The 9,885-nt window shown below is 38.3% G+C and overlaps 1 long non-coding RNA gene across 1 annotated transcript; it reads left to right on the top strand.

The window, feature by feature from the left end:
- Positions 1 to 804: 804 nt before the first annotated feature.
- LOC308688537 lies at positions 805 to 5,093 on the top strand. Its single transcript, XR_014029910.1, has 7 exons — positions 805 to 943; positions 1,961 to 1,997; positions 2,088 to 2,230; positions 2,320 to 2,380; positions 3,108 to 3,221; positions 3,373 to 3,492; positions 3,617 to 5,093. It is a non-coding gene; the product is annotated as an uncharacterized lncRNA (long non-coding RNA).
- Positions 5,094 to 9,885: the final 4,792 nt, after the last annotated feature.

Consider the following 9,885-nt stretch of genomic DNA (forward strand, 5'->3'; position numbering starts at 1 on the left):
AAAATATATAAATATATTATATATATATATATAATGTGTTAAATCTATTAATTCTTCAAATGAACTGAGGAGGGCAGCAATACGCCATTCTAGCGACTATAGTCTGCCGCAAATATCAGAAGAAGAAGAAGGAGAAGAAGGTGAGGAGAGAGCAGACACACACTTTATACAGTTTGATTAAGAGACAGACTCATTTCTGTATTGTTTTCATCGATCACAGCGATACTTGTGCGTCTTTTCTGGCGTCTTCCTTCTGAAATAAACATTTAGTGCAGCAGCAGCGAGCATGAGGAGAATATGTTGAGTTCATTCAGACCTGAGCGATTTTGTGTTCGTTTGTGTGATTGTCTCGTTGTTTGTGTGAGAACTGTTACTCAATGTCAAGTCAAGAGTTAAAGTTTGAGATCTGTGAGGGGAATTGATGGGAAACGATCTCAAGTTTTGCTATTGCCATTTTAATTGTAGCCTACCTTCATATTTCTTTGTTGACATTTATTTTTTGCAGATTATTGCTCAAATTTAAATATATAGCAGATAATTATAAACACTTTATATTGTCCTTGTCATGAGTAATGAACATGGGGAAAGTTCAAATCTATACATACATGATAAATAGATAAATATAATACAATTGATAATATCAGATAGCCTAAATATTAATGAAATTTGAAACTGGACATGTTAAATAATATAATAAATAATGCTGCTTACTTTTTTAAAGTTTTATGGCCATCATCAGTTTCTGAACATACAAAACTAAAATATGTTATTGATCTAATTACTTTATTGCAATTAATATCCTAGATAGCATAACATCTCCAAGTAAAGCATCAGGAAGAGCTGAAATCTGCAAAGACTGAGTTTATTAAAGAGGACAGTGAGAACATGAGTGATCCAGAACCCTGCAGAATGAAACACACTGAAGATCCTGGAGAACAAAGAGGTTGGTGTTTATTCTTCATTCATTCATGATGCTGAAGAACATTCATGTTAGAAACATTCAAGCACTTCATCACATTTAGATAAACAGTTAAACTATGAAATGGTACAGATTTTCAACAAAAGGTCAGTAGAGGGAGGTTGGAGAAACTTTCATATTGATTGTCAACATCAGGTCAAATTATCTCCCTTATTTACACTTATTTTATATCTGGTTCGCCTTTTTTGCTACTATTTTAGCAAAATGTCGGACATCTTCTAATATAGTTTACAACATTGTGTTTAAATACAGTGTATATATTTTAGATTATTATTTGTATTATTTTTTAAGCAGCAAACAGCAAACTATCAAGTAAATGAGCTTTCCAGAATGGATGACAGAATTGTAATTAAATTACTTTGTGCACCGATAAGACAGAGCATGCAGAAAACCTTCTACCACACCATTGGATTCAGACGTTGGGACAATTGTTTTACCTTGTTAAAAAATCATAGCAAATACTGAGAAATAATTTTATTTGCACACCACTAGGCACTATTGTATAAATGTTAATATTACATTCACTGCATGAAAAGTGGGATTTTCGTCAGTAAGCGGCACTGTAGATTGTCGTGGAAGTTCAGGTTTACGACTGCACACGGCAATTTGCAGGCAACACCGAAAACTGACGTGAATTGTCAGAAATTGACGTGGAACTTGCTTGGCAGTTGTCCCCCCATGACCCCCCTCCCCCTTATTCTAGGGGAGGCTTTAACATGTAAATGAAAATGCTGTGAGCTATACAAATGCAAATCAGGGCAGGGGGAGTTTTACCCCAGGTAACATTTTTCTAAAAGGTATTTACTTCATTCTAAGAAAATCTCTGGTATAATCTACTGTACATATAGAGTTACAACTACAATTAGAGTTGTTTGCATAAAATGTACCGTGAACATTCACATGTTTGCCCTGTGATAGGCTACAATTTATCTCTATAAATACTATTTTCTCAATTCTGTGCATATATTTTTACTTACTTAGATCAATTGACATGATGCTGATAATGACGACATTGTGTGTAAGTAACGTTTTTACTATTCTGGCCTAGTAGTAGTGTAAATATACCTCGTTTCTATTTTGCATTAAAAATGTTTGTGGCCCCTTTAAGAAATCCCTCTCTTCTCGCGATACTATTCACTTGTGCTGGACGCGTGCACGCGACCAGAGAGATAAGCCATTTTTCACTGTTCAGGAGAGCTCCATGTGGTGCGTGCATTGATCAGATTCTATGTTATACAATCTTCTATCTTGGTAAATATTACTCCAATATCTTTAATATGCACAAATAAGTTGTGAAGCGAAGTTAAAAGAACATTTGATGTGTACATTTTTGTTTATAGATTTATTTGGAGCGCATGTGTGACGAGTGAACCTCGTGGTGATCGGACGGTAAAGGATTGGGTATGTACGTTCCATGGTTTATGGGGGAAATTACTGATGGCATGTTAATTTGATAAATCTGTTAATGAGTTGAATCTATATTCTGTGATTATACAGTATAACTTTATGGTTTAATGCATATTTCTGGTTCTGCATGATTAAACGTGGGTTGTGGCTTTGTTAAAGTGCTTTTATTTCTCTTGTAACTTAGGCCTACCTTAGCCACTGCCGTATTCCAGTTTGTGTTATCGTATTTAATTGTAACATATTTTGGTTTGGAGAAATCAATTTAAATCTGACCTGTTGCAGTGTATTACACTGTATTTCAGTTTGAATTGAGTTAAGTATTCTGTGGATTTGGGCATTGATCCACTGGTTAAACTTTTTGTGACATTTGATTGACATCTTCAAATTTACTGTAAACTGTTTCTACAATTTCTTTTTTTTTTTTAACTAGTGAAATCTAATTTTTTCTTTTGAAATCTCTTCAAACAAGGCAAACTTTTTTCTTAATCAGACTTTTATCTGTTTACTTTTATCCATTGACCGCTGTCACTTATTTTAAACAGCAGTCAGAATAAAACCCCAATTTCAAAAAGCATAGTTTGCTTCCGGTGTGTATTTCTTCAATTTCACCCGGTTGCATTTTTAGCGCAATTTTCCACCGGACAAAATTGCGATTGTTAACTCATGATTTCTGTTCTGTCTGTGCGCACCAATCTTGCACTTCTATCTACTCCTCAACCAGACCACCTAGAGACTTCGGGTTTTCGGCATTATGTTAAGGAAGGTCTAATCTCGGGAACGCACAAAAAAAATCCAGGAAAAGATTTACTATCTCTTAGTGTTGTGATCCCATGAGGTGAGAAAATTGCGCTAAAACACTCACCGAGTTTTTATTACTTGTTTTCTCCTTTATTGTTTAATTTTACTGTGACTTATGTTGTTCTTATTAATTTTACTGTGACTTATGTTGTTCTTATTAATATCACTCTCATTTAATTGTTTTCCAGCTGCCTTTAAGACATATTACGCGACAGTGCGCAGGAGCTTCAGGAACAGACAACCAGATCTTGCATTGCAGGCAGAAGCTGTGGAGAATTCAGCTCGGAGTCGAGCGAGAAGAAAAGAGGGTACGATTTATTAGATTAGATCCGTTTTTGGTCAATGTGACTATTTTTCAGGCGCATTAATAGATGTGTTGTGTCCATACGCAGTGCATTGTGCAGTACTGATTGTCTTTATTGTTTTTTACAGCTGCTAGAAGCGAGACAGAGTGTGCTAGCTGAGGATGAGGTGGCTTTTGGAAGTGCGCTACCATAGACCTGATGTCTGATGAGGAAGACGGCATCGTCGGCGGGGTGTCTGGATGGATTGTGCGACCTCCGTCCTTTCGCAGCCAGGAGCTCACCGAGCTCTGTGCCATGCTGCAGTCGAGATTAGAGGCGGCTCCAAAGTACAGGGCAACGCACCACAGACGTCTGCAAAATGGACCGAATTCAGACAGAATGCCGCTAATTACCTGCAGCTCTGAAGCAGAAAACAGACACTTCCCGGTGCTGTAGGATTTTGTGCTTCTCATGAGCTTCCCACTTGTTGTGTGGGCAAATCTCCTATGCTTTGTACATGTATGATATATGATATTAGTTGTGAGTTTGTGCTAATAAAGCTTTTTCTTTGAATAAACCAGGGGGGCAGGGATTTGTGTTATTTTGAAGGTACCCCCCGGGCGCCGCCATTGGCTAGCGGAACCCCACCTGCAGTTAGCATCCCATTGACTCCCATTCATTTTGGCGTCACTTTGACAGCGAATAACTTCACATCTGAGGCGTTTAAAGACTCCATTTGTCCATTATTTATTTCTAAAGAAACACGAAAATGTATAAAAGGCTCCATTACCTTGTATCTTATGTTATGGCCCTGTAGAAGCAGTTTTTGTAAAAGTAGGCTAACGATTGCGTCACAGCCACGCGACTCTCTGTCGCACAGTAGAGAATTACCGTATGGACAGGAGGAGAAGCTCACGGGCGATCGGGGGGACGTCGAGGCAAAATGACAAAGTAATTAATCAGAACACCTACAAAAAGTTTCTCCTGCTCCAAGATCATGGACAGCTCCTACTCACGCTCTCCGTCTCTGCGAGTTTCGGAAGGTAATGATTCAGATTGATCTTGGCACAGCTACTAGAAGACAGACGGTTTGCTCATGTGACATCTACGTTGTCGAGCTCAGTTTGAGTCTGTGCAGTACGCTGGACCCCCAGGAAGTAAGATTTTCTAATTGGCTTCACTTTGTCTCCGTTGAATCCAATGGGGTCGCTGTGTCCATTTCTTTTACTGTCTATGGAATAAACAGTCCCTGGCAAATTTTCCTTTCCTCAATAAATTCATGTCCTTGATGATGGTAATAGTGTAGTCCAGTGGTTCCCAACCTTTTTTTGTCTGAGACCCCCCTTTTCCCAAGAAAATATTTTAGGGCCCCCCTTCACATTTAATGATATTATTGCTCTTGTAAACTTGCAGCAAGGATGACAGAATATGTTGTTTTCAAGCAAACGGTATGTTTACTATAACCAGATATGTTTATGCACAAATAATAGCCTATAATATTGAAAATACAATAACAAAAACATCAGTAGGCACTTTGTAATTTAAAAACGTAAGCCTAGGAGTAGCCTATAAAGTGGCCCTATTTAAAAATGCAATAACAAAAATATTCACACTGGTGTGTAGGTAAAAAAAAAAAAAAAAAAAAAGTATATAGGCTATTACAAAATGACTGCTGTCTGGGAACTCAATACTTGCATGTTATTTGTGAGGCTTTATCAATGTGAGGCTTTATTCTTGACGCTTTTGGCGCTATAACGAGCGATAATAAACTTGCGTTTATAATAATGCGTCTTTCGGAAGAACATTGTAGCCGGAACTACTTCTCTCTGTGTACGTCTATGACGAGTCACGCAGGTACTGGGCTACTCCGCAGCGGCAGCGATCCGAACCAGTGTGAAATAGTCCCAATGTAAACACTTATTATAGGTGTACCATAGTGGTTCAGGATAAGACAAAAACACGGATTGGAAAATGGATTCATGATGAACTCGCTCATAATATACATTTTGTAAATTTTGAACAGAAAAAAGTTAAGGACTTGTATTTAATGCTCATTGCCCAAAACTATTCAAAATACGACGCGACCCCCCACAGAGCTCGCTGAGGCCCCCTTGTGGGCCGCGACCCCCCTGTTGGGAACCACTGGTGTAGTCCATAGGATAACAATGACATGAATATACAACATAACATCATATTATATATATATATATATATATATATATATATATATATATATATATATATATATATATATATATATATGTAATTTTATATTTATATATAATTATTATAATTTTGGGGTGGGGTTTAAATTTATAATGACCCAGGGTCACCAATAGTAACAGATCTGCCAACCAATCATGAGTGATTTTTCTTGTTTAAATGTACTGGTTTCAACCAATACTGAGTGAGGAAATTCAAGCCATTCTCTGGCAAGGCGCGGGCGCTGCTATTCATATGCAAATTAGAGCCATTAGCACCTCCGCAAGCTCTCCACATACGTCATGGTTCGTTTCCGTCAATATGTGGTACAGACGAACGTGACATTCACAGGCTGTAAATTGTCGATAACTGCCGAAAATTATGGAGATTTCCGTCCGTTTACGGGGACGAAAATCCCACTTTTCATGCAGTGATTAATTGTGTCCTTAATCAAATATATTTAATATTTCTCACTTCAGAAATGTGATCTGTGCCTATAATGTCTTGAAAAATAATAATTGAAATATCAATGTACCTCATTCATGCAATTAATTAATGAAACCAACACCAGATTTATCATAATATTTTATAGCAATTGTCTACTAGTACTTTGTGCTATTACATCAGGGCTCACTTTCATATTTCGCTCTGAATTATTGATGTACTGAAAATGAACTTTTTCTTTTATGTCAGACCTGAGTGAAGTGAAGGAGGAGAGAGAAGAACTGAGTGAAGTGAAGGAGGAGAGTGGAGAACTGAGTGAAGTGAAGGAGGAGAGAGAAGAACTGGGTGAAGTGAAGGAGGAGAGTGGAGAACTGAGTGAAGTGAAGGAGGAGAGAGAAGAACTGAGTGAAGTGAAGGAGGAGAGTGGAGAACTGAGTGAAGTGAAGGAGGAGTGTGAAGAACTGAGTGAAGTGGAGGAGGAACATCATGGAGAAAAACCTTTGAGTCGCTCAAAGAGTAAAAAGACACTTTTAAAGAAAAGAAGAGCCAAGAAATCTTTCACCTGCACTCAGTGTGGAAAGAGTTTCACAACCAAACAAAATCTTGATGTTCACATGAGAGTTCACACTGGAGAGAAGCCGTTCACATGTGATCAATGCGGGACGAGTTTCGCACAAAAACAACATCTGACCAAACACAAGAGGATCCACACTGGAGAAAAGTCACATATGTGTGTTCAGTGTGGAAACAGTTTCACAGCCAAACAAAGTCTTGTGCGTCACATGATGATCCACACCGGAGAGAAGCCGTTCACATGTGATCAATGCGGCAAAACTTTTTTTAGTACATCAGACCTGAAGAAACACTGGAGAGTTCATACGAAGGAGAAGACGCATTCATGTTCTGTGTGTGGAAAGAGTTTTTCACTGCTGCTATATTTACAAAGACATAAGAAAATTCACACTGGTGTGAGAGAGTACATGTGCTTTGAGTGTGAGAAGACTTTAACTACAGCAAATAGTTTAAAACTGCACCAGAGAATTCACACTGGAGAAAAACCTTACAAGTGTTCACACTGTGACAAGAGATTCAGTCGATCAGAAAATTTGAAAAAACACGAGAGGATCCACACTGGAGAGAAGCCTTACAATTGTTCACACTGTGACACGAGATATAATAATTTAACAGATCTGAAAACGCATGAGAGGATCCACACAGGTGAAAAACCTTACAAGTGTTCACACTGTGACAAGAGATTCAGTCACTCATCACATCTGAAAAGACATGAGAGGATCCACACTGGAGAAAAACCTTACAAGTGTGCACACTGTGACAAGAGATTCAGTCACTCATCACATCTGAAAACACATGAGAGGATCCACACTGGAGAAAAGCCACACATGTGTGTTCACTGCAGAACTAGTTTCAGACACAAATCATCTCTTAAGCTTCACATGAGAGTTCACACTGGGAGAAAGACCATTTAACTGTGATCAGTGCGGTAAACAGTTTCATTGGGCGTCAGTCCTGCAGAAACACCTGAAGATTCACACAAAGGAGAAGATTCATTAGTAATATTACAGTAGAAAAGACACGGCGGTATGTGTTTCATTGCTGGAAGTCCTTTACTACAGAAGATGAACTGAAAGAGTGCCAGAAAATTCACACTGGAAAAGAGGCCATAACACTTTTAAGGGGCTGTTTACACCTGGCCACTACATGCGTTTTCTCAGATCGGATAGCTATCCGCGAAAAGACCAGGGCTGGGTTTCCCGAAACCTTCTTAACGCTACGTCGTTCTTAAGTTACACCTTAAGCTGTACCTTATTGTTAATACGGTTCTTAGTTAAGTATACCTTCTGTAAGTCATATGTTCGGAAAGTTGGTCTGGAGCACTCTTAGCTTTACCTTATCACTGTTGCAGTTCTATACGAATATAATTCTGAAGTTTTAATACACACAGACAGTGTTCAATTAGGCTAATTCAAGAGCTGACTTCCTGCTCAGCTACTGTTTGGACACTCTTGCTTACTGCTCCACGCTTTGCTCTATCGCTTTTACATTTTATCTCCTATATTTTATATTTTATGTAACAACTATGGCTCGATGGGTAAAAATGGACTTTTAATTTATATACTAATGAAAAGTGAAAGCACTTTCTAAGTCCCACAGACTTGGCAAGAGGTAACTGAATCCCTTTTACGACCCACTTCCCCCTCTCCACAGTGTGAGCTTCAAAGACATTATTGACATTCCGATCTCAACAGAAAACCCGCTCTGAATCACACACACACCAAACCACTCTGAAACTCCTAAAACTCCTAAGTTACACACACGCATGAATCATTATCAAAATGTTTTAATGTAGTTTTCTTGTCTATGGGATGTGATGGGATAAATTGAGATATTTATGCACCTCTGCAGATGTAATGGACACGTGTGTTGATACATTTGAGATGTATCTGTTTCATTAACTGATATTAATGTCGAGTGTGATATCTAACGGATCGTACTGAGCTTCTTTATACAGAGATAGAAACTATATTCCGCACAAAATGTTTATTCCTAGACATAATGGGGTATTAAAGTTTTAATGCATTTTTCTGTGTACGCTCAGAAGAGGCGTTCCTTCACAAACAATGAAACGCTCCCGCCTCAGAACCGAAAGATTTCATTGGGTTCCGTCATCAAACGGGGCGTTACCCCGCGCTGCTTTAAAACCACAACACAAGCAGACGCTTCTCTCTCTCTGCTCTCACACGCTCTCACCCTCGTGACTCCGAACTCTGAATTCTGCACTCGGGAGAGGGGACAGGGCCTTCATCCAAACGAACCTCGGATGTAGAAATCCAGTCTCGTCCTGTAACCAAGTTTTCTCGCCCTTCCCGCACCGGGAAGAGACTTCCGTACCTCTCGGTAATGTTACGATCAGTAAGTTTTTAAGAACTTCACGCGAAACGCAAGCCTACAAATCGATGAGACACGGTCCAGCCAAGATACGCACGTGGTCCCGAAGCCCAGCTTCACACAGACAAAGGAACAGAATCGCAAGTAACGTATAAAATGATCTCTCTCGAAGCTGCTTTCACAGTTGTCTCTTAAAAGGTTCTGTTTGTGAATTACCATACTTCCTCCCTCACTTTCTTCCTATTTTCATTCTGATCAAGTCATGTTTATGTTTGTTTGTTTAAACGTTCGTGTGTCTTGTGTAATTTTACGTACGTAGATTATCTTATATTACTTCCTATATGCATATAATCCTTTGTGTGTCATTTTTGATTAAATAAATCTTTTATACTTTGACTGACTCTGTGTTACAATCCCACTAATGTAATTGTCAATGAAATTGCGATAAGATCTGGCTACTAGCTCTTTATTTTGATTCCTAAACCCAGCAATTTGCATCCACGGCCAGGAGAGAATTTGTCTGAGGTTTGATAATATAAATATTCCTTCTTAACTGGTATAATCAAAGTATTCGCTGGTCGAATGACTGATGAGAGACCAGTTATAGAACAAAATATTTTTGATAATTAGCAGGTAATGTAGTAGCATATGTGAAATTTATGAATTATGAATTTGAGTTATGATTTTAATATTTCCCCAAATTTGAATATTGCTCGAGCTAATATTTCATATATGACCTAATTACGATTGTTACCTATAATTGTTACATTTATTTCCTTTTATCATCTAATTTTAACTTCAGCAAATCAGCACAGTGCTCAGACAACAAAGTTTGGATTACAACAAAAACGCAGAATTCTTTTA

This window comes from Scardinius erythrophthalmus, assembly GCF_964197995.2.
Source record: "Scardinius erythrophthalmus genome assembly, chromosome: 1".
Lineage (NCBI taxonomy): Eukaryota > Metazoa > Chordata > Actinopteri > Cypriniformes > Leuciscidae > Scardinius > Scardinius erythrophthalmus.